The sequence below is a fragment of the Pinus tabuliformis genome, chromosome 7 (genome assembly GCF_031772625.1).
Source record: "Pinus tabuliformis cultivar Carrire ecotype Pingquan chromosome 7, CPIR1, whole genome shotgun sequence".
Classification (NCBI taxonomy): domain Eukaryota; kingdom Viridiplantae; phylum Streptophyta; class Pinopsida; order Pinales; family Pinaceae; genus Pinus; species Pinus tabuliformis.
The window spans coordinates 2,078,609,699-2,078,619,791 of record NC_142293.1 but is presented as its reverse complement, the minus strand read 5'-3'; positions in this window follow the sequence as shown (position 1 = coordinate 2,078,619,791).

Sequence of the window (10,093 nt, the reverse complement as noted above, 5' to 3'; positions counted from 1 at the left end):
TAAATGCAAGCTATATGCCAAAATATATCATTTCATTCGATGAACGCTAGCTACGAGAGAGTTGAGATCTTTCAATCAAACAAAATGATCATAAAACAATCAACAATGACTCTAATGCAGCTAATGGCAATAAACGAAACTTTTCTTTAAAGTCACTAATCGCTAATAACAATGAAAAGCTCTAATTTCCATTAACTACTGCAACGCAAAAGAGATTGTTCGTTTTCTTTTCGATGGCAAAATGCACTAAACAAATTTTGAGAGATAATAACAAAGAGTAAAAGAAACAAATTTCACTCAATGAAAACACAATCAAGTCCCTGAAACACCAAGACAATCTTTCAAACCAAGAAAAATCACAAAGACCTCAATGAGCTATGTAATCTAAGCCCAAACGAAGCCAAGTGAAATCCAAACGAAAAAGAGGTAAATTGCTCGAAGAACACAATAAAAAGTTTTGACAACCACTAGACAAGTGCAAAAAGTAGCCAAGAAGTCAACTGGACAATTAAAGAACCAAAAACTCCTACGGAAGGCTCGATGCACAAAGCCACTAGATGCCCTAGGGCTGGAATGTGAAATCGATGGAAAGAGGCAAACACCCGAAGGATGAAGGTCAAAACCAGTCAAAAAAAGATCTGACACACTCCAGTAGTTGAAAAAGATGTGACAAGACAGAAATCCAAGCTCAGAAGGCTTCCAAACAAGCAAACTGGAAAAGTTCATAGGCCTGGCACGACTATCAGGCTGTAACTCGCGCTTTTAAGGGATTGGCGCGAGTTGTTTTTGTGCAACATGCACCCATTGGCGCGACTGTCAGGCAAAAAATCGCGCTAATCAAGTTTTCTAGCTTAAAAATAAAAACAAGCAGTCCAAGGCTTGATCAACAGTATCCAGACAGACCAGGCAGCAAGAGACAACTAAAAATTCAACCCAGAAAGCTTATCTAAGCAAGCAAAACAAGAGAAAACCAAAGGGCAAGACAAACTCCAAGTTGTTCGGTTCGTAAACCAAACCGAAGATTGACTGAAGTGGTGTTGATCTACTTCGCTAATGTAGAGCAATAGCGTTTCGAAGGCTATCTGGCCGTACTTCAGGCTCCGTCCAAAGTTTACAAATCAAACAACAAATAGTATCCCCAGTGGAGTCACCAAATTGTTGGCGAGGTAAATCCCCTCTGCGGACAGAGGCGATCCCCACTAACCCAGAATGGGTCTAGCAATAATCAAACAATGCTAACACGCAGGTTCCTAATTACAAATTAAAGGTAAATGATGAGAGCCTACTTGGATTCCAATGCTAGTGTTGTAGAAGAGTCGACACTCCCGTTAGTTTGCTCTGGCCGGTCACGATCCTCATGATCTTCGTGAATGGACACCTGCACATGCAAAGAACAACACAAATACAAGCATAAAATTCAATAGATGCAATTATATACTGGTCAGAAAAGATATAACTCAAACATCATTACAATGAACAACAAGAGTGGAACCATAATGATAGTCATCTATTATTGATAAACAACAAAGAAGAATACAACCATAGTTCTGACGTCAAATCCTCCTTTGGCTGGGTGATCAGCTACATATGTCTTGTAAAGCTTTTCGGGATTGGGAACAAGCCTCTCTCTCTTTGATTATGAATGTAAAGAAGACTCTTACAGCAATCTCTTAGACTTCTGAAAGTATAATTCTCCCTATGCTCGAACTAGCTTGTCAAAGGCAACGGAACAAGCTTTTATAGATGGAGGAGAAGGAGATAAGATCAATCACACCATCTATTGGATTGGGTTTATCCTCAAAAGATATTATGGATAGAGGAAAGGGAGATAAGATTAATCACGACATCCATGGGATTGGCATTATCCTTAAAAAGCTTCATGAGTCGAAAAGAAAGAACCTTCGTGCGTGCGTTTGTTAAAAAGCTTTCCCAAACTCGGTTGGGACGAGTATATCTCTGAGACAGAGTGCCAACTGGCGCGTCCTCCTTGGAGGATTTCCCCTATTGGTGCGAGTAGTATACAGTGGATCCGTGCTGATGGAAAAAGGGGGCTTTTTAAGGATATTCTGCAGGAGATGTCTTCAGGGCATATGAAGTCCATACTTAGAGGAATATAATGCAATTGTTTTCAAGTTATGTCACTTCTCACAGGTCCCGGAATGAGTCCTCCAAAGTGCGGGAGAGGGGTGACAGGGACGGTGGCAAATGGTGACAAACTATTGTGTAACACCTAGCCTAAGATCAATTACCAATTTAGTCATCTCGAGCCTCATTGTTGACCTTTTTCCGATATTGACCCGGAGAGAGCCCTCTCCTGTCCTCGTAGGGCTAGCTACGAGGTTGAGCGTGGTTTGATGTGGACATAGAACCTTGTCTTTTCAGCCTGAGACAAATCTAGGCTCTAACAATAGGCCCTTTACAATGCTCCTGAGCTCTCTAGAAGGCTCGGAGTCTTAGACTTGTCTGATCTGTCCCATAACCATTTGATTCCCTCAATAGGCAGGCATGGCTCGGAGGTTTTCCTCTTCTGACAGAGGAATAACCATATTCAGATGCTTAGGGCGGCCTGTTGTGATGCATGGGAGCTCCCTCGTGCCAAAGATGCTCCATCATGTTTGTTAGGATGACTGCTGTGATGGCCGGACTGTTAATGCTTCGTGATTTGATTTGATTTGGGTTGAGGCGTGTAGTGGCCCTTCTCCTTCCCTTTCCGAGCTCTGTTTGCCGGCCGCTGTCTCTCCGCCGAATCCTTTTTCTGGTATGTAACATAACTGCATGATTCCTTTAAGGATGGCTTGCTGCCTGAACTTGCAATGGAGTGGCGATCGTTCCTATGAAATCCCTGCAAAGTAGACTCCTTGCCCAATGGAACACTAGGAAATTTTGGCTAATTTGTTTCTACAGGAAAGGCATTGCTCTGAAAGTTCTTGAGACCTCACAGGGAGGATCTCATCCCCAGAAGGAGCCAGTGTTAGCGCTGCTATACAAGGGGATAAAAAAGGATCCATGCATGCTGTTGAAATCTCCAAGTTTGGGTTAAAGGCCTTCCACCGATCAAAACCATCACAAGAGGAAAGCCCTTGGGAAGGCGGAAATACACTATCGGGAGGCAAAGAACACTCCAAAACAGTCAAAAAATCAAAATCGCAGGCTTAACATTCAAATTCGCGACAGCCGTTGGATCTGGCCGATCAACGGTCCAGATCACATCGGCGGGTCGCAATCGGCGAAGGCAGGCAGCGGCAGCGACGCGGGACACCGCCGATCAGCGATCGCCGATGATCGGATCGGCGGGTCGCAATGGAGGACTTACAAGGAGGTCGGGGCCTTTTTGCACATACATGTTGCCGATGCGATAACCGGACCCGACGGTTATATATTCTCCATTGTATATTTTTTCAGTTCCGCCAGCGGCCATTTTTCCCGTATTTGCAATGTTTTTCGAGTATAAGTCAAAGTGTATCGCATCGGTGGATATCGCATCGGCGGGTCGCGAGTCGGCATTTCGCTATCGGAAAAACCAAAGGGGCAGGGCCTTCACTTAAGATATGCTTGCGACCCGATGAGTCGGACCCGATGGTGCTATAAGTGATTTTTTATAAAATCTCAGGTCCGCGCTTAGGCCACTTTCAATATATTTTTGTGTGTTTTCAATGTATAAAGGAATTACAAAGGAAACCTTGGCGAGCGCCGATAGCGATGAAGCCCGGACCCGAAAGGGCCCGGGAAGTGAAATATATATATATTCAGATCCGGCAGAGGCAATTCTTCGTGATGTTCAGTGTTTTGCATGTATTTGCAAATAGAAGGAAACAGGGGATCGGCCGGCTATCATGTGCGATTGTGACCCAAAACAGACACAATAACAGAAAAGAAACATTCGCAGCTATTGTCTGAAAGGGGCCGGTGCAGGGATTTCATAGGAACGATCGCCACTCCATTGCAGGTTCAGGCGGCAAGCCATCCTTAAAGGAATCATGCAGTTATGTTACATACCAGAAAAAGGATTCGGCGGAGAGACAGCGGCCGGCAAACAGAGCCCGGAAAGGGAAGGAGAAGGGCCACTACACGCCTCAACCCAAATCAAATCAAATCACGAAGCATTAACAGTCCGACCATCACAGCAGTCATCCTAACAAACATGATGGAGCATCTTTGGCACGAGGGAGTTCCTAAGCATCACAACAGGCCGCCCTAAGCATCTGAATATGGTTATTCCTCTGTCAGAAGAGGAAAACCTCTGAGCCATGCCTGCCTATTGAGGGAATCAAACAGTTATGGGACAGATCAGACAAGTCTAAGACTCCGAGCCTTCTAGAGAGCTCAGGAGCATTGTAAAGGGCCTATAAAAGGCAGAAAACTAAATGTAACAAGGGTTCAACTTTTGGAGATTATTCCTCCCCTGTTTTCTCAAGCTTCTCATCTGCAATCTTTAGTAATACAAGCTTCTTTTGTTGTTAATTGCTCACTTTCCACTTCTTCTTTGTTCCAGGCTGTGCCTGTTATGCATTTGTAATCTGCTTTGATGTTTAGCATTAGAGGGGCTGTCATCCCACCTCTGTGTTAGAATCTAGTTAGTATTATTGAATGTATGAGCAGGTTTCTATTGTTTTAATGCCAGAGAGCTGTCATCCTGTCTGTGTATTAGGTAATAGATTTGCAGACCTTTTAACTGGTTGCAGCCGGCCATCACATGGTCTTGTGCATCTGCTGGTGTGGTCAGTATTCTCCATTTCCACTAAATCCTCAAACTGTGAGTAATTGGTGGTCTAAAGCCTTGTAGTCTGGGGGTGTTCACCCATGTCTGGGGTTAGGCATAGTAGAAGTGGTTATCTGGCTTGAATATGCATCATTCCTTCCATTCATCCATTTCCAACTTTTGTTGAAATTTGTAATGTTCCCAAGCATCACCGATATGCAACCTAGGTGAGTTTCTTGGGGTGATAACAGGCCCCAAAACAAATCTCAGACCAAATCTCCAGTCTTATGCGCAATTTTCAGTGGAATGGAGGATGAGGAAACGGCAACAGATTTCATTTAATAAACTGGGAAACAACGAAACGTCCATTAGAGGAAGGCGACCCTCAAATCCGATATCCCCTGCAAGTAAACTTAGCTTTGGGCTGCAAATTACTGTGGCAACTTTTTGCTGAGCCCAATCACCGAGTCAGTCAGATATTAAAGCTTAAATACGTCAAAAACCAGCCAATTAAATCTTTCATTCCGGAGAAAGTCCCAAAAGGAATGCAAGTTTGGAAGCTATGCAGCAAAGGCATCGAATTTTTCAGATATCACCTGTATAGAATCCCCGGAATGGCAAAAATACTCTGCTATGGAGAGACAGAGTTATGGGCCATCCCCCTCTAACAGAAAACAATGAAATCTCATAGCTAAGAGTTTGGCTACACACAAAAGGAATTCGGAAAATTGAGGATATCTCAGGTTGGGACAGCAAAGGAAATTGGCAGTGCTGGAATTTTCCTAAAGCACCAGCACATCTAAATCCCCAGCTAAACGCACTTATAGAGGCAATCTCAGACTTTACTCTAGTACATAAATATGATGAAGATTCCTGGGGATGGGGTAAGATGGCGGTGTACACAACAAGACAAGGATATTTAGAGATGCAAAGCAAAAAGGATTCGCCTCATCCGAAATCATTGTGGAAGCAGGTCTGGGACAGCTTTAGCATCCCTAAGATCAATTTCTTCTTTTGGACACTGTTCCATAACAAAATATTGACTGGAGAAAACCTGTGCAGAAGGAACATAGCAAGTCCTCATCGATGTGCTCTTTGCAAAAACGCATTGGAAAGCTCATAACACATGGTTATCGATTGTGAGTATGCAAAGAAGGCCTGTTCTATCTTCCTGACCGGACTGAGTGTGAGACCCCCAACACAATGTTCGATTGAAGATATGTTCTCCACTTGGAAAGCTAGTTATCCTCACAATATTGCTGGAAAATCTCTATGGAACAAGGTGTGGATTTCTGCCCCAAAATATGTATGCTAGAAGCTATGGCTAGCCCGGAATGAAATCATCTTCAACCACAATGAAACCCCTGCAGAAAAAGTGGCAGACCAGGCAAAGAAACTCCTTTTAGAAACTCTGAACCACTCTTCAGTCAAAGATGATAACTCCCTCCGAATAGAAGAAAGGGCGTGGCTGGATGCCTTCTCTTGCAAGACCAGACCTCTAGCAATCACACGGCCCTTTCATAAGGAAAGATCGCAGATTCGAGATCCTGTGGACAGATTTCAGCAGTGGTGGAAATCCCAGGGCAAGTGTACTATCTTCTTCGATGGTGCCTCAAAAGGAAATCCAGGTAGGTCAGGAGCAGGAGGGGTAATCTTCTATTCAAACGGGGAAAAAGATGACTTCAGTTAGGGACTTGGACTGAAAACCAACAACCAGGCTGAAGCCCTGAGCCTTATAAAATCTTGTCAATTAGCCAAAAAAGAAAATCCAAGCGAAATCCTAATATTTGGAGATTCAGAATTGTTAATAAAGTCAATAATAAGCAAGAAAGGGCTCAAGTATCCAACGCTAAACAAACATCTCTCAAGAGTGAGCAGAATTCTGAAGGACTTCTCCTCGGTTCAAATTTTCCACATACTCAGAGAATTAAACAAGGAAGCGAACAGATTGGAAAATATAAGATGTACTCTACAAAATGGAACGATCAGCATAAATGCAGGTGCTTTGAATATGGCAATTATTCCCTAACCGGAAAAGGAGCCCATGTAAAATCTGTGAATTGTAATGGCGGATTAGGCTTCACCCAACCTGAATTTTATCAATAAAACATAATCATTCCAGTTAAAAAAGAAGAAGCTTAAAACATATGGTTGCTCGTGTTTCGAGCCAAGACATACCCATCTTCACATTTTATTTACCAAAAATCTTTGATAAAATTATTAATTGAAAATCAGCTAAGGAATTCTGGGAGAACATGGGGTCATTTTATATTCTGGGGAGGGTTTCAACCCCAACCTGCTAAGTCTAAAAGAGGTAGGAAAAAGGGCACTAAAAAGGAGGCCAAACAAGTCAAACACCCTGAGAAATGAACCTCCTCTCAAAGAATTTTTTCTGCACAAACCAGAAGTCAAAAAAGGGTAGAGAAAACTTCTCCTCCTATTCCTCAATTACCTAAATTTTACACTAGAAGGAGTGATAGGCTCAGAAAGGCACAGGAAAACCCTCCTCCTACTGAAAGCCCTCCTACTGAAAACCTCTTATTGAAAGCCTACCCACAAGAAGCCAGTTGCTAAAGAAAACCAAAGGAAAGATGATTGAGCCCCAAAATGAAAGAGCTTCAGCTGAGAAAGAACCTACCCTATTTGAGATGTTTAAAGGGGGTAAAAATCCTCACACTAGGCCCTGGAACAATCTCATATTGAATATCAAATTAAAACATAACCTAGAGCTTGCTAAAGTAGTTATAAATGTGGATGATATCCCATTAAGTACCTAATTATAAACAAGGAGAGAGCTATAGGTTCGAAAAAGTCAAAGAAAACAAAGGCTGCCAAGAAGGGAATTCCCATGGAGACTAGAGAAAGTAAAAGATACATGATGGCTAATGTTGATGTTTTTTTGGAAACAATCAATACCCTTAGCTGAAACTATTTTTGGTCTTTTGAGTTTTTTGAACCCATATTGTCAAAAGGGAAATTTGTTTTACAAATGACAAAGCGCTTGCCAATGTTTTAGCACAGGAAAGCATAGAGGAGTGTTGCAAGTTTCATTATCAGTGCATTTTGGTGGACAGTTTGGAGGAAAACGCTGATAGTCAGCCCGTCAGCATAATTATCAGTTTCCGACTGCTGAAGGGTGATAACAGGATTATCAACGAATTGCAGGAAAGGTACCCAAGGAAGTAGAAGCTATGCAACAAAAGTCCATTTTTGAAGGAATGACAAGGCGTGATTCCCAGCAAAGGAGGCATAACAACAATGCACTTTTCAGTCCTCGTTTTTAGCACAATTTACAACAAGTTGTTTTTTATTATAAACATATATGTTTTAAATATATTTTACATGAATGTACTTAAAAATATACATTGTTATTTTTAGATTACTGTAATTAAGGATAAGCTAGAAACCTATTTTATCTATTGTACTCTCTATATAAACATTTTCTAAAGAAGAAAAAAGGGTTGGAACTTTTGAAAGATAGCCTTTTTTATGTACTGTGTGATCAGATTATAATAAAGCAGTATATGTGAGTAGTTTTACAGAAATTCCTGCGTCATAATTCCCTGTCTGTCTCTTGTTTTAATATTTTCTTTATGTTTCAGATATTTACATACTTATTTTTCACATATATATCACACTGATTTCCTTCACTATCCTCCAACTTTCCTAAAAATTGTCAAAGGAATTGTTACTATCTCGCTTTTGTGATGTTTTCTCATTGAACTTGTGATTATATAAAGTTTATTGGGTCAGACTCCATGCCCAATTGTGAAATTTTCCTACAATCCAACTAACCTCAGTTTCTCTTAAATAAATTTGGCCACAGGACTTACTAAAAACCTTCTACCACTATGACCTTGGGTAGCTAAGTTTAGGGAGAGATCCCTCTCCAGGTTGAAGGGCCAATTTTTGAGGTTACCGTAGACTTTTTCTTGCTGCCAGGGTTTTCTCTAAGTGATAACACATGCCATGTAGAAAATATCATTAACTCTAATGTTAATATTATAAAATTAATAACTTAGGATTAATACAATATTAAATTTGTTATATTATAATATATATTAATATATCACAATAAATATTAACTCTAGATATATATGGGAGGGAAGAACAAAGACATAGAGTGATAGAGGGAGTGAGAGGAAGGGAGAGAAAGGGAGAGAGAGGAAGTATGAGCAATGACTTGAGACAGAGAGGAGGAGATAGGGAGGGATAGAGAAATGGAATTGGAAGGAAAGAGAGGGAGGGAAGAAGAAACACATAGAGAGAGAGAGAGAATATGTTTGGGAGTGAGATAGAGAGATAATGAAGGAGAGATAGAGAGAAGAGGGGGAGAGAATGAGAGATAGTGGCAAAGTTGGAGGGCAGAGAGAGAGATAGAGAGAGCAACATAGAGACAAGGGGGAAAGACAAATGGAGGTGAGAGAGGAAGGAAGAGACCGAGGATGTGAGAGAGAGAAGGAGAGAGGAAGGGAGAGAAAGAGGGAGGTAAGAAGAAAGACACAAAGAGATAAAGGTGGAGAGAGAGAGAGAGGGAGTGATAAGGGAGTTGGAGAGAGAGGGAGAGAGGAGAGCAGGAGGGAAGAGAGATAGAAGGGGGGAGAGAGGGAGAGAAGGGGGAGAGAGAGAGAGAGGGAAAGGAAGAGGGAGGGAGAGATAGATAAATATGGAGAAAGAGTGTGTATGTTTGGGGGGTGTTATAAAGAGACAAAATAGAGACAAAGAGAGATAGATATATAGATGGAAGGTGAAGAGAGGGAAGAAGAGAGAGATAGAGAGACAAATAAGGATAGATGAAGGGATATATATATATATATATATGGAGGGGGGAGAGAGGGAAGAAGAATTCTTGCACTATATGCATTGATTTCAGTGTTGATGTGTTGGGTTGTGTTATATTCTTTCCATGACTAGCCCACGTAGTTAATCGGGGAGTTAGAGGGGGGGCAGAGCCCCCTTTCGTTGCACCGATTGTGTAGCGGAGGGGGGGGGTGCGGGGGCTCACAGGGGGTTTGAGGTGTACCCATAACCCCACTTTATGGGGTCTAGGGTAGCGCCCCAAAAAATTTTGGTTTTGGACCCTATGTTAGGTTGGGCGGACCCACCTATGGTTTTGTGCATGATTTTCGCACATGTTTTTTGGACGCGATGGTTTTTCGGTCCATGGTATTAGATGCGATGGTTTTCGGTCCATGGTATTGGATGCTTCGGCATGTATAAATATGTATTATAACATTGAAAGGAACATAATGACAAATCAAGCTGGTAATCCCGGTTTTGGGATCCAGGGGAAAATATTTGTGTATATGTGTTTTATATGTTATGCTATCGCATTGTTTATTTTCTGTGTAGAGAGAGGGAAGAAGATTTCTTGCACTAAATGCATTGAATTCA